Source organism: Ursus arctos, unplaced genomic scaffold (assembly GCF_023065955.2).
Source record: "Ursus arctos isolate Adak ecotype North America unplaced genomic scaffold, UrsArc2.0 scaffold_10, whole genome shotgun sequence".
NCBI classification, from domain to species: Eukaryota; Metazoa; Chordata; class Mammalia; order Carnivora; family Ursidae; genus Ursus; species Ursus arctos.
In genome coordinates this window covers 45,438,722-45,461,812 of record NW_026622764.1, presented here as the reverse complement: position 1 = coordinate 45,461,812, position 23,091 = coordinate 45,438,722, and the positions used below count along the sequence as shown (strand labels likewise).

At 33.7% G+C, this 23,091-nt stretch overlaps 1 protein-coding gene across 2 annotated transcripts in view; it reads left to right on the top strand.

The window, feature by feature from the left end:
* Positions 1-23,091, top strand: part of PCDH17 (protocadherin 17) — a 98,162-nt gene that overhangs the window by 46,800 nt on the left and 28,271 nt on the right. The gene's annotated exons all lie outside the window — the stretch shown is intronic.

Below are 23,091 nucleotides of genomic sequence, written 5' to 3'. Positions count from 1 at the left end.
CATGCAGAATGACCTTGTGATAGACATAAGCATTGCTCCACACTTGGAAAACAGTAGACAATAGATTGAATCTTAAGTAAATCTATCTGATAATTTTTTTTTAACTCATGGAGTTGTATTGTGCCTGTTGCTCAGAAGCAGATTTCATAACCATTAATTAAAACATGAATACATTAATTCAATAAATATTATTTTAGCACTCACGCATATGACACTCTGCCTTCAAGGTGTTTAATCTTTGAAGATGTCGACCCTCCATCCATCTAGCTATAATTCCATTAGTTAAAAACAATGATATGTATAAATAAAATTAATTCTGCTGAGAAATGAGTAGGTAATAACTTCTTCACATATTAGATGTGCTTTTAGTAGGGTCTTGAAAGTGGAGTAGGATTACAGGATGCAGGGTGAATTAAATATTTGAAGCTGGGATAATAACATGATCAAAGATTTAGAGATGTGGCAAGTTATAGCAAACTCCAGGCATGGCAAAAAAAAAAATTGAAATATTCTTATTGGAATATGGGGTGTAGAGTTACAATGGAAAGAAATTGGATCAGATGAATGCAGTAGGGTCAGATTTTGAAAGACCTTGAATGCCATTCAAAAAAGTTTGTATCATGTTCTACAGGCAATTGAAAACTTTGAGTGGAGTTAACTGATCACATTTTTGTTTTAGAGTGATCAGTTAACAATAGACCAGAGAAGAGTTGGAAATGAAAGGAGCCCAATGGCCAAACTGATCAATCATCAAGTTTCAAAAAGGCAGGGGCATGTTTAATACTTTCTAGTTTTTATATATTATGCCATGCAATTTATTTGCTGTGCCCACAAAATTTCATTGAAATCACTGAAATCAATACATTTCAAAGGGAAGATTACTCAAGTCAAAGTACTATCTATATTTATATTTGTTGATAATAAGCAAAGTTGATTTTTTCCCTTTCCCTTTTATTTGACAACAGAGCTGGCAACCCGATCTTAAATATAAATCCTAACAAAACCATTATAAGACTATAGATATTTGACCTAGTCTGTGAACTTACTCAGAAAACAAAAGCTCAGCTATTAGTAATAAGGAATTAAAAAGAAAAAACATTTATTGAACACCTACACATGGCAAGCACTGCACCAAGCACTTTTTTTAAGAGAGAGAGAGAGAGAGAGAGAGGAGGAGGAGGGTCAGGGGGAGAGGGAAAGAAAGGGTCTTAAGCAGACTCCACAGCCCAGCACGGAGCCCCACACGGGCTAGATCTCACAATCCTGAGATGATGACCTGAGCTAAAATCAAAAGTCTGATGCTTAACCAACTGAGCCACCCTGGTACTCCTGCACCCAGCACTTTTTATTAAAGAGATTTGTCCTAATGGCAAGCTGATGAGATGCTCTTATCTCCTGTAATAAATGAAAGGTCTATGCATCAGAGAACTGAAGGAACTTGCTCACAGTTGAGTCCCTTAGCAGTGTTGCAGTTGTCCGTCTGACATCACGTCTGTGCTCTTTCCACTCTGGTCCCTTCTGCTTATTTAGTCTTCAATAATCATGTGCAAAGAAGAATCCCCAAGGCAGTCATGCGGCATGTATTAAGCTCTGGCATCCGTGTTACTTTTAGAACTCTGACAGACGACTCGGAGATACCGAAGTTACATACACAAATTTAATTCCACTTTATTAATGATCTACAATTTGTAAGACACTGTAGTCCCTATGTAGTAAGACATTTCACAGTTCGCTAGGTATTTGATCAAAGGTTTTGCACAATTAAAACAGAGCAAAAAAGCTTGAATAAATTCCATTTACCTCATTGTTTTCTTCCATCCCAAACCTGCCAATATTTTCTCTCTACTTTCATAATCTCTCTCCAGCCAGCCCCCTTCTAATCCCAGTAAGGGCTATCACCATCTACCTACTCACCCTAGTCAGAACCGGGTAAAGGGACTCCTTTTCTTTCTCTCCAGAGTCCCAGTAGGTGTCACTAAGTCCTGTTGTTTCACCTCCCAATTCTACTTGAAATGTCTTTAGTTCCCCTAATTCCCCCACTTCCAGTGTATTTTCCCCTGCTCAGGCTGCCTCCCTTTCTGGAAACACCCTCCCAGGCAGGTGCTCACTTGCTTCTTTTGTAGTCCTGTAGTTAACTACCATCCATTAGCAAGACAGTGATCTTGAGATGTAAATTTGATCTTTGCACTCCTCCTCCTATTACAACCCTGCAGTAATTTCCATAGAGCACTAGGAAAAACAAAACAAAAAAAACCCACTACACTTTTAACCTTGGCCTATAAACCTTGCCCTTGTGTCACTCTCCTGCTAGCTTACTGTACACCAGCCAAGCGAGGTCTTCTTTCAGTTTCTTCTTTCATTTCTCAATAAAGCGGCTTCTGGTGATGAGACCTTTTTTACTCTAATTTGTCTCCCTCAGGAGTCTGCAAGCTTTGCGTTTCGAAGGAGATACTTCTTTCTTCATGTATTCTCAATAGATCCCCGATGTTTATCTACCAGGAAAAAAAAAAAAGGTTTATTGAGGATTAAAACAAGATCAAGGAGAAGATTTTAAAGAAGTTGAAGTCACAGGGTAAATAATAAAGATCTTGATCTGGTAAATGACATGATACTGAATTAATCTTTAGGGAAGCCAGTTCTGTTGCAATTAGAAACAGATCCAAAAAACATTTAATGACTTCAAATAACTGAATTATGCACATTTACTTAAATTATCTCATTTACAATACACAATTTTGAATAATTTTATAAGATAGTTATAAGATAATTTTATAATCTATAATTGCCTTTTCCATTTCGAATAGAGGAAATAACAAGCCTAAGGTCATCAAGCTTTTATGTGGCTGAACCAAAATCTTAACCTAGGCTCTCTGATTACAATTTCATGGGTCTGTTCATTATCCCACAGTGGCAATTGCCCACGTGAGAAATAATGAAGTTCTCACTAGTCTAGGTGATATTGAAAATAAGAGGGAGTCATGGGGGTACCAATATTTGGAGACTAAAGCCGTCAACATCTTGGTAGGGAGTAAGAGAGGGCCATCAAGTTTTCAAAATTAAAAACTTCCACCAGATCATAATGATATTGGGTTGTTGAATAGTATTGGCTGTCTAAAGCGATGTGCAGAGAGAAAGCAAATAGTGCAATAGGAATGAGTACAAGAACAATGGGCTGATGCAAAAAGAAAGTACAGTCTATTTGAAATATATGATGCTCCACTTGAAATATATGACTCCAGACTTTCAGATTATTCTGTAATATTGAGGGAAAGGTGGATAAATTTGGGTTATCTTTTGAGTGTCCGTTATTAATATTGGACTCTAAAGTACATATAAAAATTAGAGCGTGAGGCTAAACTGACATGTTCAGAAGAGTAAAGTGAATTGTCACTAGGAAACACAGGACACAATTTAGTAAAACGAAAACTTATCTTAGATGAGTCAGGTCAAGATTCCACAGAACTCAGAAGTGGTCCTTCCTCTTAATAGACCCAGAAGCCATATTTGCAATAAAGCATTAGATTTGATTACCCAGGAAAATGGTGTTCATTTATTTGTGAGAAACGCTGATTCAGTTTGCCATATCCACGTACTGATTTTAAAATATAGCGATAATTAGATAAGTCTATTTGAAGTGAAAGAGGAGTGGGTAAAATAATGGTGAAAATGAAAGATTTGTCAGAAAGAATAATAGACAACACTAAGAAAAGGAAGAGCAGAAAAGTACTCCTGTATGGAACAGTTTCCAAAGAGAAGTGTAAGTGTACCTCTCCAGAACATGATATGAAATCCTCTTGAGTTGGGGAGCCTGGGTGGCTCAGTCGTTAAGCGCCTGCCTTCAGCTCAGGGTCATGATCCCAGGGTCCTGGGATCAAGCCCCATGTCCGGCTCCCTGCTCGGCAGGGAGCCTCTTTCTCCCTCTCCTGCTTCACCTGCTTGTGTTCTATCTCTCGCTGTCTCCCTCTGTCAAATAAATAAATAAAATCTTAAAAAAAGAAAAAAAGAAATCCTCTTGAATTTACACTTTAATAAGAACATATATTTAAAATAGTAAGGATTAAAGAAACAACCCACTAGAGGCCAGAGTTTTCCAGATTTCTTCCTTGCATTTTACTGAGAGTACCAGTACTATTTCTGCTCCTCTTTCCTTCTATAAAATATTGACATTTTTAAAAACTAGGTTACGTAGAACTTCAGAGTTTAGAAAATACATCTCCTAGATGTATTTTAATTAGATATTTTGATTTTCTGTATGTTTGATTGCTAGACTTATTTTCTGTTTTATACCCACACATATATATGGAAACATATATGAGTTTACATATATATATTATTTATCTTCAAAATTTGAATGGCAAAGTTTTTAAATTGTTTTTTTAAATTACACTTAGCCTACATCCATCAGAATATCATTAATTTCTGAAATATATTGTAATTGTGCCTGGAAATTCTGCCAGGTTACGAGGCACCGTTCCTTGAAATTACAAAATGTTTAAACAATATATAATATTGCATTTTCACATAGATTTATTAGCACAAGACTATTCAAAACCCATTAATAATCTAATAATTTTCATGTTCACATGACAATATTTTATTAAAGATCATTTACAAATTTTTTGAGTGTTGGAAAGAGTGAAAGAAACAGCGTTGTAAAAGCTATAAGGGAATTTATTTGTTTTAGATTATGAGCAAGATGTTTTATAAATAGAGGTTAGACATTTTGTCTAATTTTTTTGGAACTACAGTGTAAATGAATATAAATATGTACATTCCTTTCAGTATATGTATTACTTACATGTCATCAATTCACTTAAACACTCTAGATACATTTCTTAATACCATCAGTGTTTGAGTGATATGCTATTATTTTCTTCAGATGTAACCAATCTTTCTCTGATATCAGTTCAATAATGTTAAACTGCTCAAATTCACTTTAATAATGCAGCACAGTCATTAATTCTATCCGGAGAGATCTATCTCCATCATAAATTACTTTAAAAAGAAGTCAGATTTCTATTTTGCTTTGATTCAAAGACAACTGAAATTCAAATTGAGCCAATAATATGTTGCCATATAAATCTTTATTGAAATCTTCATGATGAATAGATATTACAGATAGTAATTAGTATGTTATCTATAATTTGCTTCTAATTTATTTGAGGGAGACTAAAAGTAGTTTGTTCCCTTGGTGCTATAAGTATGCCTTTACAATTACATTTGTGCTCTTGTGCAATATCTGTTAAAAATATTGGAAAAGGTAAAAAATCTACCTAGTAATAATTATATTGATATACAAAGCATTAGTGATATTTCAAAACGGCATACATTCTTTTTTATCTTCTCAAATATAGTTTGCAAGAGATGATTCAACATTTTTTTTTGTGTCAGACACTTTATTAGGCACTAAGGAATAAAATTATGCACAAAACAAATCTAAGTCCTGATCTCTGTAGTTCCCCAGTAAATGTTTATGCCATTCAAAGCTCTTGGAACAACATCTAGTTTGACTTTTTGTTATTGAAGCATACAAGTCTGAAAAACACACCTTAGATCCATCATGTGAAATCAACAAATACATGAGGGTTGACTTTAACAATTGGGAGTGGTAAAAGTTTATCTTATCTGCAGCTGTGAACGCTGTAGGATGGAATTCTTATCCCTTTCCTGTAGAAAAAAATATTGAGGAACAATATCCTGCATGGAATTCCTGAATAGAATAAGGACATAAAGTTAAAACTAAGGAAATTTTAATATAATATGGACTTTAGTCAACAATAATGCATCAATATTGGTTCGTTAAATGTGACAAATGTACTATATGAATATAAGATGTTAATAATAGGGCCAGTTGGGTGTGAGGTACATGGAACTCTCCGTATTTGAAATTTAAAAGTTTATTTAAAACATTTTTAACTTTGATAGAAAAAATTGAGGAGACAAAATTGTGCAGAACATTAGATGTTAACCTAAGAATTTAGGCATTTTTAATGATCAGTAGGAAGCCATTAAAAATATGAAGGTGGGAGCATAACAAAAGTAATGCAGCTACGTTGGAAACTTTCTCTGTGACTGCACAAACAAACTGTAGGAAGGGAAAGGAAGCATCGATCAGGTTCAGTAACTTTCGTACAAAGTGGTAGACCAGAATTCAGATGGTGCTCAGTGTGAATGGAAAGATAAAGGTTGGACACAGTACAAATAAAGTAATTAACAGTATTTGGCAATTTAATTTATATAAAGTCTATCAGAAACACAGTCTGGGTGATTTGAAAAAGAGATTTATAACATAATAAACTGGATATAGAATAGGAAAGTGACATATAATTTTAGACTTAGAAACTACAGTTGCTGTTAGTAGGGTAAAAGAAAATATATTTGAGTTCCCAAGGCTAAATGAAAGTATAATCATTTCCTCTAGGAATGTCCTGTGTTTAAACAATTTGAAGCCTCTTGAACAAGGAATGTTTGGAATTTTTGAACCTAGAATGTCACTGTGGTCGGTTTCACAATCTTTGTAATGATGATCGTATTCTTATTTAAAATGTTAATATTTTCCCATAAGTGCACAGTGAGTCATACTGTCAATGCATAAACTAAGAATTGGGAGTAAAATAGGAAAATTTCTAGCTGCCAGACTATCACTTAATCAGTAATCTCTAATATGTATTCAGAATATTAATTAATGGTTTTAATAGAAGTCTAAAAATGGCACATGGCTACAATTCCAAATTCACTTGATAAAATGAAATTTTAGGTAGTTAACTTTTATTTTATTCTCATTTACATTTCTACTTTTGATTATTAAAAGTAATTTTATGTTCCATATCTCACAAGTGCAAAATAAATTGCTTCTGAAACTTTTAAAGAAAGGTAAATGGTTGAAATTATCAAATTTGAAAGTGACCCACAAAACACCAGTAATGAGAGAGGGAGAGCTGAATTTGTTCCCATTGTGTGGAACAGTCTCCTTGATGTCAATGGAGGTTCCTAAGAACGTTTTTGTAGGTAATTTGAAGTGTTCAAATTAGAAATAATTATTAGATTAAACACTATCTCAATTGGAGTTAACTTTTCATTTTATAGATGTGACCAGCTCTTTAGGGTCATTCTTATTAAAGAAACCACCTTTTCATAAAAAAAAAAATCTAACATTTCATAATCAAAGAATAGCTATGAAATATTTCTCTGGGTGGAGGAGAGGGAACTCACATTCATTGTTGATTTGTACAGTGCTTCTCATTGGATTCAGTAAAGTGTGACTTATAATTTTGTGATTAAAATAGATAAAGATGTATATATTTGACCACCAATTTGCCCTGGGTACCAGAAAATGATAATGGCGTTTTTGTCACACAAGGGGACAGACACCACAAACTCTCCTGTGATGAACTATTCTCTCAAACCCCGCTGTCTTTGTTACCTAAGGCTGACACTGAGGAGGGAGCTCCCTCAGGGGCGTCAAGTCCTGGAACATGATAGATTTATTTTTTCCCATCAGGTACAATATTTTCAGGATGGTTGGAATCCTGTGAGAGTATTTTGGTCAGGATAAACTGTGTGGAGGTTGACTGCTCATTGAGATTACTTGTACTGCAATGAAGTACAAACATCTTTGGAAATGTTTTCTCTGCTGAAAAAAGCTTAATACAATCATCCCCCATCTCCAATCCATTTTCTCTGAAATTCTTAGAGGTCATGGGCTTTTCTCTCTGGATCGTTAGATAGTGCATTTAAACACGGTTTAGGAAAAATTGTGTTTGCGCATAGCAAGTATAATAACACTTATTTTATACTAATCAGCACATACTAATGCATTTTTTATTTTGTTTTACTTTTTGGTCAGAAAAAAAGCAAGGCTAGTGACTTATATATAGGCTGATCTCTCTTTAATATAAGATTTGTTTTTGTTTTTGTTGTTTCACAAACACCTACTGACATATAAGTATCAGAGGTGGTTGTGTGAGTATTTGTAGAAATGCTATACAGTATAAAGTTGCTTTCATGTATCATCAAATACATGGAAGAAGGCTTAAAACTTTTTACATCATTGTAATGAATGTCAGATCTGGAATTAGTAGATTCATTTCTGGCATTGGCTCAGTAATATCAGTTGCTTATTTCTGTTTCTCACTAGGACCTTAACTTGCTAGGTCTTAAGTACCTTACGTGTAAATGAAAGGACCAAACTAGGTTATCTCTATCATGCCTTATCCTTTATAACACTGTATGTATACAGATACATGGATTCTGAAAAGTTTTGCCACTGTAAGAGAGATTTTGCAGCCTCTACTTAAATTCTACCAATTATTTCCTCAGTATAGAGATATGATTAATTCTACACATGTAATATCAATAACTAAAAATTCATTGGGAGGGAATTCATTTGTGCTGTCCCAAATTTTCAGCAGTCCTGTTGTTACTCACAATAAGGATGGATGATGATACATTAATAATTAAAAATATTTCTGGGCAATAACGTTCATTCACTTAGTACTTTTTCACTGACTATCTGCACTAAGCCGATATATTGTAAAAAGGGGAGGCAGGAGTCCTCATGGAGAATATGCATACTACTCAACACGCAAGTCATGAGGGGGGAGAGCCATGAAGGTAGTGAGGAAGTACAGCCAGATTGCTCTCAGGGGAAGAGAGTTCCAAGCAGTGAAGACCAGTGCTCCCTGCTTATCTGGCATATTGAATGAAAAGCTACAAAGTCCAGCATGGCTGGGGCAGAGGAGATGAGTTTGAGGTAGAAGGAGGCATTAGGGAAGAGAAAAGGGGTAGATAGATAGTTTAGCACCATATAGCCCTAGAAAATGGAAAGGACACAATTTCTGGTTAGTTATCTTACTGATGATGCTTTGTGGTCGTTTATTGAAAGAATCACCTAAATTGTGTTCTCTTACATTAACATATCCAACTTTGTGGGAGTTCTAAATTATAATCAAACTTCCCTGGAGACAACCTTTGTAAACACGTTTGTATTTTTTTAGTGCCTTTGAATGTATTTTGTGTGTGTGTGTGTGTGTGTGTGTGTGTATTGTATGTGTGAGTGTGTGTGTCTATACACTCACACACACACATACAATACACACACACACACACACACAGATACATATTGCAATTGGATTCATCCCAAATATATAATGTGTGCATTTCCCTTGACACTTGGCATTATATCATATTAAGCAAATCCCCAATCCATAAATCTTCAAAAGCATTAGTTGTATTCAACTTAGTATTCAAACTCAGTATTCAAAATGGTGGTTGAACAAGTCTTTATTGATGCATGCCTCTATTTGGGGAAAATTATATGTCACACACATATACATATACATTATAATTACTTTTATAAATAATGGGCTATTCTACTTTACTCTTACAAATAAGGTACTGTTGAATTTACAATAATACATCTTATTATTTCTTTAAGGATTGATCCTAGAAGCAAATTACTAATGTTTCAAAGAACATGAATGTTTTTTAAGGTACCTAATAAAAACTAAAACTCCATAGGAATTTTTTAATGTTTTTATTTAAATTCCAGTTAGTTAACATACAGTGTATTATTAGTTTCAGGTGTACAATATAGTGATTCAACATTTCATAAACACTCAGTGCTCCTCACAAGTGCCCTCTAATCTCCATCACCTATTTAACCCATCCTCTGACCTACCTCCCCTCGGGTAACCATCAGTTTGTTCTCTATAGTTAAAAGTCTGTTTCTTGGTTTATCTTTCTCTCTTTTTTCCTTTTGCTCATTTATATTATTTCTTTTTTTAAAAAAAGATTTTATTTATTTATTTGACAGAGAGAGAGACAGCCAGCAAGATAGGGAGCACAAGCAGGGGCAGTGGGAGAGGAAGAAGCAGGCTCCCAGAGGAGGAGCCTGATGTGGGGCTCCATCCCAGAACACCGGGATCACACCCTGGGCCGAAGGCAGACGCTTAAGGACTGAGCCGCCCAGGCGCCCCTCATTTATGTTATTTCTTAAATTCCCCACATGAGTGAAATCATATGGTATTTGTCTTTCTGTGACTGACTTATTTTGCTTAGCAGATACTCTCTAGCTTCATCCACATCGTTGCAAATAGACATTTTTCCAAAGAAGACATACAAATCTCCATAGGAATTTAAAAAAAAATTAACAGACTATAGATTACTCAAAATTTTTACATGAATAACTAGCCCAGTATCCATAAAGAGGATATTCTTAGGAAGGAAATATAATTGGCTTTTAATATTTCATACTTAGGTTTCAATATGAAAAAATAATTATTTTAATTTTTAGACCAACACCCTAACCATATTCATACTAGGTTTTTATTATATTATTAGCTTTATTTGGGCAAAAATATTTTCACAAATAGTTTTAAGAATTACTGTGTTGTCAGTTTAATGTAATAAAGAGTTTAGGGGATTGTCCTCAAAGGTTCTTTATCCAATTAGAATGTCAAGAGATCGTTTAATGAAGTTAAGAGATTTTAGGTTTTAGATACAGCAGTTTAGAAAACCTAAAATTATTACCATAATATTCACACAGGAATATACCTTGTTTTATCAAATTATGCAACTGAAACTGAATGGAAAAGACAAAAATGAGCAAAATCATGAATTTTTAGTAGGTGAAATAATATATTTAGTATCTAGCTATGATCAGAGAATATGACTTCTGAATAAAACTGAAAAGTGTCATGGGTAAAAAAAAATTGATTCAATACATGAGCCATATTACAAATCCTTTATAGTATCATTTATGTTGGATGATGTGTGATGTGTAAATTGTGTAGTCTTTACTTTGTGCCAGGTACAATTTTCAAAATAATCTAACCACAGCATGTTCACTAATTGCATTACTCTAACTAGCTATATTGTATGCCCTTCATTTGACAGTATAACTACATAACCTTTGAACATGGTATCCCTTGTGATTTTTAAATGCAGCATCAACATTTTGGCAGAATCATTTTGCAGGCATTTAAGTTACAAGCATTTGAGTTAAAAATTATATCTTCTGGGGCGCCTGGGTGGCTCAGTCGTTAAGCATCTGCCTTCGGCTCAGGGCGTGATCCTGGAGTTCTGGGATCGAGCCCCACGTCAGGCTCTTCCCCTGGGAGCCTGCTTCTTCCTCTCCCACTCCCCCTGCTGTGTTCCCTCTCTCGTGGGCTGTCTCTCTCTCTCTCAAATGAATAAATAAAATCTTTTAAAAATATTATATCTTCTGAAAAATGTCTGCAGTATACTTTTCTTCAACTGCTCTTGCTCACTGGAAGTATAAGTTATTAATTCTTTGGTGACCATTTACCAATTTATTAGTCAAAAGTGTTTCCCAAAATTGGGTATGAAGAAATTATAGACATTTAATTATTTTAGCCAAAATTCTATTAGATAAAAAAATAGAGAGAGAGTAATGCAACAATTTTTTGTTCATTCTAAATTAACTTCATTCAAAAAAAATAAATTCACTCATTAACTCGGAACCATCTTAATATCACTTAGTGACAGAATTTAGTGGGATGACCATATGATTTATTATCCAAAGTGGCTCATTTTTTAGGGTAAAAGTGGTACCTTTAGTACTTTCTCTGAGACTGATTTTTCAGGGCAAATCAAAGCTTACTATAAAGGGGTTTTTAATATAATAAAATAAACAGTGATTGTGCAGGAAAACTGAAATATGAGAACAATGGAGAGCTAAAGAGTGAAACAAAAAAAGGCAAAACATAAAAATTAATATTGTTCTAGTTGGCTCCTCTGTGATTATTTTTTAATGTTAAAGCTTTTAACATTTGCATTTTAATTTTTAAAAAGAATACAAGCTATTTTTGTTACTCATAGATGGAGTGTGTACACATCAATTAAAAGTTTAATTGCTTTACAAATAGCTTTACTCATCTCCCTTGTGAATTTGAAGTGGAAATGTTTAGTTTGAAAGAGAATCCATGAGAAGGAAAATGATTTGAAATTTAATTCATAGATAAGACAGCCAATCTAGAATAATTTTAGTTTCTCCAAAGTGAAATGTATCATCCTTATACATTTTACTTTTTCCTAAGTTAATAAACATGTTAATATTATGCCAGCTAACAAAGGTATTTATTTTTAAATTAAAGGCAAAGCTATATTTGAATGCATATCAGACCATGACTTTCTATTTTGAATGTATACTGGAGCTTATTAAATTTTAATACAAGTAAACCAATTTAAGGTGACTTATGGTTTAATAAATGCCAGTGAGAACAGGAAGTTAAAAGGCTTATAAAATTCAGGAAGATAATTTCAACTTGATAATATTTCATGGTGCAGACTGATAAAAATTTCTGTTACTATTTCTTTTCATCCTCTATTTTCTGGTATCCAGACATTGATATTTAGCATTTTCATGCTTTGAATAACAGTTCTATGCTTATTATTAAATTGTCTGCAATTTTATGGATAAATAAATGAGAAATTCTCCATTTCTCAGCCAAGCCCAGAAAGCATATTGCCAGCTTGCATCTCTATACAAGGACTGAATGTTACTTTAACTAGGTGCTCTCTTCATTTATCAATAGTTAATTTTATCTGTATTAGTTTACTTTTACTTTTTACTTTTGTAATATTATTAATATGTTTTGAAGTTAACTAGGCTGATATTTAGCAATCTTATTTACAATGAAATAAAACTTTCAAAGCTTTTTATTAAAATGAGTTAAGATGTGCGTAAACTAGTTCAGCTAGTTTCTTCCATAATAACTTAAATATTTTATTTAATGTAAAACAGTTACATTTGGGAATTCTACAGTACTGTATGTATTTCGTATCTGTTATTGGAATGCATTTCTAAAAGTGACAATGCTCGATGAATTGATATAATCTAGAACAGAAGGGAAGAACACAAATTAATTTGTATTTTCACATTCACTTATTCTAGGTTAGTACTTTTCTTGCTTTGTTTCTCCTTTCTCTTTTCTTTTTCTTTTTTTTTTAATCTCTTGTTCATGCTGTTCCTTTCAAAGGGGAGGAAAAAAATGCTTATTAAATTTTTCCAACTCATTTTATAAAAGCAAATCTCATTTCCCAATTACCATGCCAAACAAACATTATATATATATATACATATAACATATATATTCAGCGAGAAGATAACCTATATGATACAATATCTGATTTTATATTTATTTGAACTTGTTTTATAATCAAAGCATTTCATGTCCATTTCTCTAATAAATAAACTCTTAAGGAGCTTAAGGATTTCTTCAACTAAAGAAATAGAGACAGTGGAATTTCCCAGCTTTCCCATAGCCAAAAGAAATCCGTGACACAGCTTGAATTGGAGGGTATAGTTCCTGACTCCTCATTCAAGAGATACAACTATTGTCAGTACTTCCACTTTAAGATATGTTCCACAATTTTCAAATCCCAAGCAAACTATTGCTGTTATAAGGAAAGGGAGCACTTGAATACAGATCAACATTTTTTTCTGTTGCAGTGTGATAAACTCATTATGAATTAAAATAGTATTTGAGGAAAAAAATTTTTTTTTAAAGGAAACTGATATGTTCACTTACTTTTAGAAGTATATCAAGGAGTTAGGACACAGAATTTATTTTTAAAATAATACTCAAATTTTCAAATTCAGGTATACTAAAAAATTTTGCATTGCTCTTTCATATTTTATCTTTTTATTTTTATTTTTTCATATTTTATCTTTTTAAAGTTTGAGCATATCATTAGAGGAATTACAGGTTGATCAGAGTAGAGATGGATCCTATATACTTTATATGGTAATGATGAATTAAATTGCTTAAAATCATCTGTATCTTATTATTTCAACTATTATTGTGGCAATGCAATAATTTAACACTGATGATTGCTTTATTTTTTTAAATTTTCAACTACTCAGAAATTTCTTTTATAAGAAGGATTAAATTATTGCACAGACCTTCACTTCAGTCAGATAATCGTTTTCTTAATTATGTAAGTCTTTTTATGCTACTTTCTCACATTTTATGATCTTTTATTGTCTTTAGAGAATATACATATTGCAAAAAAAAAAAGAAGGACGCAGTTTTATAAATCCCTGATTTAAGAAGAAAATCTAAAAACCTATTATGTTTTTACAGTTTAATAGTCTATATTCTTCTATAATAATTTAAGCCATGTCTTCAGAGACCAATTAAAGTCAAAAGAGTTTCTAAGAATACTTCCAGTTTATAAACTGTAGATACATTAATTTTAGAGAGTATATTTCAGCACTCAGTGAAGTATATTTTCTAGTCTATCTCCTTAAAGAATGGCATATCAGGAAGGTGCAGATAATTGATGGCAACACATCCTGGATATTTCATTGGCAAGTTTTCTATATTTTTCTAGGCCAAGTTAGATGCAAATGAAATCAATCCTACTTTGATGCTTCGAAAGTTGTATCTTGACTCAGTTATTGAGATGTAAAAGCTAGAAGTAGGTAAACCAATCCAAGTATACGACTCTTCATGCTATGTTTTCTCAGCCAAAGATGTTTATTGCTAAAAATGCCTGTTGGAGAAGGGTTCTTTCTGCACTATTTTTGGAGCACAATGTAATTCCTACATTATAATAGTTACTTTTTTATGTGTAGAATTATGTTCAGCAATGCCTGTATACTTACCATCACAGAAAACAATTGTTAGAATTCAAAAAGTAATGAATATGAAAAAGTTTCAATGAGAATGAAGGACTATCCTGGTGTCAGTCTTCCTCTTCCAGGCAGGGATTCCCTGTTGAACTGAATGTTCTGTATTATTTAAAAAAGTGTCATGAAGCATCAGCTAATTCAGAAGTTAGAAGCAAATTTATAACCTTCAAAATTAAGTCTGTGTGAATTTATTGTTGAATAAACACACTTAGTAGTAGTTTTATTCTCTATAATAAACAATATAAAGGTAAATTTTATTTTGTTTTATATTATCCTGAAGTCTCCCAAGATCTGTATGTGATTATTTTAAGGTTTTTTAACCTTTTTTTTTTCATTTTGTTTTGCTGCAAACTGAAATACAGTCACAGTATATGGTAGTATAATTGTTCCATTTTAATCGAGTCTATTTTTTCCCTAGTCCTCAGAGGAATCCTATGTAGGCCATTGCCAGATGTATCATTCTAGAGTATATTAATCAAGGGTCTGAATCAGGATGGCAACTCCTGTGTGTCCAGAGAGCTGGGTCAGGATGTTTCTATAATTCCCTGATGAGGAGTAGAAAGCTATTGGCTTTTGTGCCATACAGACTTTAGTATTTTGTATGTTATTAACCAGTTGATTGCTGCTCAGCATACCTGCTAAGTAGGACACACTTTTGTTCTAGTAAGTGAAAGCCTCTATTATCCAATTGAATATAATTTTTAGAAGAGTTTCTTACTGCCTGCGAGAAATGAAATCAACTATGTTTTTCTTTTCCAAATAAGTTAAAATTGAGTGTATGCAGGAGGGAAATTTGAAATGCCTTTTCTTTGTTGTGAGGTATCTGGTATAAAACAATGGCTCCAGGGGCGCCTAGGTGGCAAAGCCGGTTAAGCAGTGGACTTTTGGTTTCAGCTCAGGTCATGAACTCAGGGTCCTGAGACTGAGCCCTAAATCAGGCTCTGCGCTCAGCCCAGAGTCTGCTTAAGACTCTCTTTCCCTCTGCTCCTTCCCTCACTCTCATGCTTGTGGGAGCTCTCTCTCTCAAAATAAATAAATAAATTTTAGAAAAAAAACAACAACAATGCCTCCAAATATGTTGATAATTTACACCTTAAAAATTAAGTGATTCTTTAAAAGGAGGGGCAAGATCATATTTAGTTTGTAAATTTTCACCTCTTAATATCAATACTAGCTTAGCTTCTTGGTTTTGAGATCCTGCCAGAAACAAGTCTGTCATATAAAAACATACAAGATAAAAGTAAGATTGTTAATGAGAAAGAAGGAAGGAAGGAAAGAAGGAAGGAAGGGAGGGAGGGAGGAAGGGAGAAAGAAAGAGGGAAGGGAGGAAGGAAGGAAGAGAAAAGACTGGTTTCTAAAGATAAGTTATGTCTTTAGGGGAAATTGTATTTATCCCAATCATTTCAGTAAAAATCAACCCATTTTTAAGTTATAGTCTGCTGATTATCAGTCCCCTTCCCCAACTAAGCTTTTCTGAAGTTAAGTTAATTTTGGATGGGAAAATTGGGCCAAATTTAAGAATTATGGACCAATGCAGTAGATACCTCTTTGTCATTTATCACGTTTCTACTTTGTATTAAACTCTTTACATATATCATCACTGTCTCCACAGATAAAGCCTCTGTAATTTAGATGCTATTCCCACATTACCAAAAAAGGGATGATGACTTTGCAATTATTCTTGTACTTGAAGTCTGCTCAGGGTATCTTGGTTCATGTAGAAGCAAACAGTGAGGAAGAAAACCTGGATTCTGGTTCATTTTTGCCACTTCTTCCTTCAACGCCGGATTTCACGATCCTGTTGAAGGAAGAGCAATGCCCCATCTTCTTCAGAGGTGAAGTTCAAGTATATTGATAAATGTGAACACAGCTTGTAAACTCTATACATATGTGATATTATAACAGTTGTTCTTACCAAGAAATAAGAATAGATGGTTGATCTTTATATTTTATTTATAACTATTACCTTGGTTTTCTAAACCAGTTACTTTTAACTTTCAACAGACAACATTTTATGAAAATACTATTTTGCTCTAGAACACAAAAAGTAAACTACAGATAGTATAAAATTATTCAAATCCTCAGTTTTTTGAGGGCCAAATTCTTCTTATTTTGTAAATTTTCAAGAGTGGGTTTATAATTTCATATGACCTAATTTATTTAGCCTTAACATTTTAAGAAAGAAAATCATTAATTGAATAGAAAAACATATTAAAATAGAATATCATTAGAAAAATGTCAGTGTTACTTCAAATAGATTATTTGAATAGAAGAAAATACAGATACATACTTTTTTGCAAACAAAAAAATAAGGGAAATAATTTGACTGTGTTTAAATGTCTTAGAATTAATTCTTGCACTCAGTCTTAAACAGTATCGAGCAAAATATATTACATATTTCAAAGCACTAATAATGAGATTTAAATTTATTGTTATCATTTACATTGGATGAAGAAAGTGGTTCTCTTTTTTAAGCAAGGTATAAGATTTTACGCATTTTGAGTATTAACAATAAAGATTAGAAAAGAATTATAAATTGAAATTCACAATGAGAAAAAAACGTTTTCCTTCTAAATGGCAGTGAAACTGCTGAAGTTTTTATCTATGTTAGTAGAAGAAAGGAGTCAAATATGAAGGTTGGCAGTGCTTTCATCTACTTAAATTCCTCCCACGTCCACGGTTGATTGACACTCTCTACAAACTGATAATTGCCCACTTGATTTGTTTTAAATAATTCTCAATTTTTTTTGGATTTTTAAGTAGACTTAAATCATTAGGAAATACTTGCATCAGGCGGAATCATTTGCGTGGCTTTTGTCTTTCATCCTTTATTTATTTATTCATTATTAAAACTTTACTTTTTTAGAGCAATCATTTGCTTTTTTTTACGGTTGAGGATCCATTTTTTTCTGGAGACAATCTTCCATTCATTTAGGCACCTGCTCACATTTTCAGATGCCCCTCTCCCTTGAGCTGCATGCACTTGTTTTCATTAAGTTGAAAACCCATGAATTCAGGTTGGTTTTCCAGTCTTTCTAGACCTTCATGGCTATGCAGAGTAGTTCTTATTTATTCATAAAATAAAATTATTTTTATGCATATTAGCCATCTTGCAGAACAGCAATTTAGCAAATTTTTGCATGAGTGTTTCGTGCTAGAAATCTAAGATGACTTTCTTTATTCCTGATAGGATATTAGTTTTATACGCTATCTTTACAGATTTATGTTAATGTAACATGTACTATATACAACTCATACAGAGAAAAAAATGCAGAGATTTTGCCAAATAAGCAGAATAGAGAAAATGTTGTTAAGAAGCCAACCATCTTTTATATTCAACATGAATAGCTCTGTTACCATGTTATCTGCTATTCAGGTTTATTATAAACACATTTCTACCAAAAGTGAACTATGAACCACTTGTTACCAAATCGCACTGCTTGGGTAAAAATAACCACCTTTATATGTTCTCTATGCAGAATCAAAAGTCATATATCCTAGAATGTTTTTTTTAATATTATAGGATACTAATAATGAAATAAAACACAGTCTATATGTTCAGCATCCTCATCCTACAGCTCAAAACAAAAGTGAACTTTTTTAAGGCTGCCAAGAAAGTTGGAAAGGGGGTCAGAAACAAAACGGAACCAAGGCTACAAGTCTGCCGTACTTCACACTAAATGAATTTAAGTTATCTTCGTTATATGGAATCAAATAGATCATAATCCTGCGTATCTTGCCATCATTCTTTCAAATATATTAAAATATACGTTAGGATTCCAGATATTCTTCAGTTTCCTTCATGAATAATCAAGTCATAACAGTGAGGCATCTAAATTCTAGGACAGCGAACATCCAGTTCAGTAAAGCAGTAAAATGTATATTTTGGTGTTAACAGTGTACACAGAAATTTCATCAAGTGGATTTTTACTTTAACCTGGTGTATTTTGTGGTATCATTAACCTATACAATGTTCTGAGTTGATTGAATTGGTTACATTTCTATATATATGTATAAATATGGAAAAGTACAGAAAAAGATACATATAAGAGGAGAGGGTTTTTTGTTTTGTTTTGTTTATTTTGCTTATTTTTTTTAATAACATGGATTTTTCATATGTTTATTTTAAGTACCAGTACTGGGAGATACTCATGGGAACCAACTTTTCTTGTTGACCTGATAGAGAAATTGAGGTTACAGAGCATTTACCTACGCAGAGGCATGTGGTGAAGGAAAATCAGGGTTCCAACATTGGTCTTTTGTGTTTTATAAAGATCATACTGCTTTCTCTTACTCTTCCAGGGAAACAACAGGCAATTATTTCTGCTTATGTTACTGAAAACACCCAAGAGCACCATATTGTGTTTTGAACAATTTACAATACTAATTTTAAGTACTATCTAGTGAAATGAATTCACCTGTTTTACAGAAATCATTAAATAATGTGACCCCCCTTAAAAACTATTCTAACATATCGTCTCTCACTCTGAAGCTGATTCATTCAGGTCATAGAGCTGTAATAATCAGAGACGTTGCCTTGTAAAATGGCCTTGAACACTGCCAAAGCCAGCTTTCAGAGCTGAAGAGCTGAGCAATCACCTTCACGCTAGGCAGCATATATTTATGAGGGGAGAAAAAGTGATCTTTGGCACCGTGTGGAAAGTCAGAATAAAATGTACCAGCTAATCATTTCATGTCAACAATTGAAAGGAAAAAAAAAGGAAAGCCTTGACATCTTTATTTCCCCACTCTGATTGAGTTCTATGTAAACAGAGCTCCGTTTTGACAACTGTTTAGCTCAAGGCGCAGATCTGAAGTATTAAAGATAATGGCAGATTTATTAGATTAACTTTTGCCAGGATCTTTTCATGTCCTAGATAATTACTAGCCATGGTATATTTGAATGGTTTCGGCGTGTGTTATTGTAATGTGTGCATTCCCTTGTAGGCATTGATGTTGTGTCAAAAGAGATATTAGAGAGTCTGTATTTAGTTATGTTTCATTGATTTGTGTTTTTAAAGTTTGTGTGTGTGTGTGTGAAATAATTCCTATCTCTGGTTTATTTCTTCCCCAAATAAAAAAAAAAAAGTAAGGTTTCCTTTCTATTAATTTCCTGGATTTTAAAGAAATGATTCTTTCCGTTATCTTTCTAATTTTAATTATTGATCTGTCATTCTTTGATTACTCAAGTGAGCACCACCAGAATCGCTTCATCAAGTTTGCACATTATATTTCTCCCTTCTGTTTTGTATGATTAATTCATACAGTCTCTTTGCATACTTGCATTTTCATTCTGGATCTAATGCCTTTTTATCCTTCTTTTATTTTTATATGTTGTTTTTTACTAGCTGTTTTATTTATTAGATTTTTTTTTACAAGACATGTTTTTATCACTACTTTTTTATAACTCTTAATTTGGTTTAAAGGTTTTTGGTTTGCTTAGTATTTTGTATGGATTCTCCTAACATTCCCTTATTTTTGTTTGTGGCACTGTGGCTTTTTCTCACAAAAGCAGTAAAGGTTTTCTTTTTTTATTTTTCCTTTCTTCTTCTTCTTCTTCTTCTTCTTCTTCTTCTTCTTCTTCTTCTTCTTCTTCTTCTTCTTCTTCTTTTTTGAAAGAGAGAGGGGTAGGGCAGAAGGACAGGGAGAGAGGGAGAATCTTAAGCAGGCTCCATACCCAGCATGGAGCCTGATACGGGGCTCCATCTCATGACCCTGAGATCATGACCTGAGCTCAAATCAACAGTTGGACACCCAACCAACTGACTCACCCAGGTGCCCCAAGCAGTAAAGATTTTCTATTGCATTTTTCTATGTATGTAGTTGAAACATCTTTTAATTCAGTCAATAAATACATGATTTACAATTTTAAAGAATAAAAATTCATATTAGTTTCTAGAAAAAAATGCTAAGATTATTGATCCCAAATAAGATTTTTATCTGTTTTATTTTTTAAATGACTTTTTCAGAAACATTTCACAGGATGTTAACCTTGGTCTTTCTTTACTTTCTGGATAGATTATCATTTGTCAAGATTTACCCAGAAAAATCTCTGTCTACACCTGTTGTCCAGACATAATCATTAATAGTGGTCTCTATCACTTTCAAAAATATCCTTGCTTAGGCAATATGTTATGTGGTCACCTATTATTTATGAGTGACTACTACAAAAAAACAACACAAAAAGAAAAATATAGAGATATATAGAGTGAAGGAAAAGAACTACACTTGGGATCAGGAAAGTAATTTTTATTTTGCTACTAACTATTCTGAATTTCAATTTTCTTACCTGGAAAATAAAGACATTTTATTGCATGATCTCTAAACCTCTCACCCTTGAAATATAAATTAACACATGTAATTATATTTCCCTTGAGATTCAAACTACACAAAGACTGTGTATGTATATAAACAATGGTTGCAAGGAAAGAAATTTAGATGCTTGATTTAAGAGATGGCCCGATTGTGGGAGGGAATACTTGCTTTCTGTTTTTGGAGTTATATTGATATTGTCCACATATCTTTGGAAAAATATAAACTCAGTGTGTCAGCATAACTATTATTCTGTATGTGAGCAGTAGGTCATATACACAGAGACCTGAAGTAGACTCTAAGAAAAGTTCAGGCAAACAATCTGAAAATGAGGCTCTTTCCACAATGTTCAACTAAGAGTTAAATAAGATGTGGGGCGCCTGGGTGGCACAGCGGTTAGGCGCCTGCCTTTGGCTCAGGGCGTGGTGCTGGCATTATGGGATCGAGCCCCACATCAGGCTCCTTCGCTGTGAGCCTGCTTCTTCCTCTCCCAGTCCCCCTGCTTGTGTTCCCTCTCTCACTGGCTGTCTCTGTCTCTGTCGAATAAATAAATAAAAAATTAAAAAAAAAAGAGTTAAATAAGATGTATTTTTTTGAGTCATCCTTTCTTTGAATGTTAATAAACCATATGTGAATAATGAATGGAAGCCCAAACCGGGACGTCTGGCCGGTTCAGTTGGTAGAATAGGCAACTCTTTTTTTTTTTTTTAAAGATTTTATTTATTTATCTGATAGAGATAGAGACAGCCAGCGAGAGAGGGAACACAAGCAGGGGGAGTGGGAGAGGAAGAAGCAGGCTCATAGCGGAGGAGCCTGACGTGGGGCTCGATCCCATAACGCCGGGATCACGCCCTGAGCCGAAGGCAAACGCTTAACCGCTGTGCCACCCAGGCGCCCCTAGAATAGGCAACTCTTGATCTTGGTTGGGGTCGTGAGTTGGAACCCCACAGAGGGTATAGAGATTACTTAAATAACCTCTTTAAAAAAAAGGTCAAATGAAAAATAAACTTTCTTCATTATTTTCTCCCAGCATTAAAATACGGTGGAAAGAATTGTTAAAAATGGAACTTGATTAAAAAGTCAAAGAGAAACAAAAACTAGCATCACTTTTCCTAGTTTATCGAATTGCCTTGTGACAGTAGTACTTTGAATCCCTGATTTTTTTTACATAAATATAGAAGTAGAGAGTGGAAAAAAACCTGTATGGTAGACATGGGACATCGTTCTAACTGTCACTCTGCTTCTAATTTGTGTGTGGCCCAGGTCAAATCCTTTACCTCTCTGGTATTTCTTAGATTTTTCCACTAAAGAATCCCAAAAAGCAGAGGACAGGAAATGCATACGTACCTCTCACAAGTGCCAGACGTATTGGATTCTCAAGTTCTAATTTTAAAACACCCATAATTTTGTTTTCTGTTTTATAATGTTTGTTTTAACAGAAAATTCATGATTTAAATTGTTTTCCATCTAGTCATCTTCTTCTTCAGGAAAATGTATCTTATCTATTTTTGTGTATCTTGAATACATTTCCCTCTTAGAGAAGCGTAGAGACAGAACATCAGTGTTTCTGAAATTCTGACTCCATTCATTCCAAAAATGCCCTAGAGGGAAAGAATCAAATATTTATGGCCTTTTCACCACAACTGTGTAAATTAATACCACCCCAAAAGATTATGTGTCTTATTCATTAGATGCTTGAATTTGGGGTGAGAAGTATTATATTGAACATATTAAAAATAAAAGCGACAAAAGTAATGGTATGTTTTGCTCTGTAATGCTCAAACATCGAGTCCCAAGATGAGTGGCTTTCACTTCCAGCAGGCTCCACATTCACACTGAGTTTGTGTACAAATTGTATTGTACTTTCTTTGACTTGCCGGCACTGCCCTGGCATTACAACTTAACGGCAGCATTCCCCGAGTGGTTTCTGTGAACTGTTCTAAGTGCGTTGCGTGCATGTGCTCCTATCACCTTCCCCACGGCCCAATGAGGATATCCCCATTTTGCAGACAAGGAAGGGAAAGAACATAGAAGTGCAGCGATTTGATCCAGAACAAATACCATAAGACGTTACATCCAGCTATGGGGTTTGCCAAATTCGATCTCTGCCCTTCCTCATT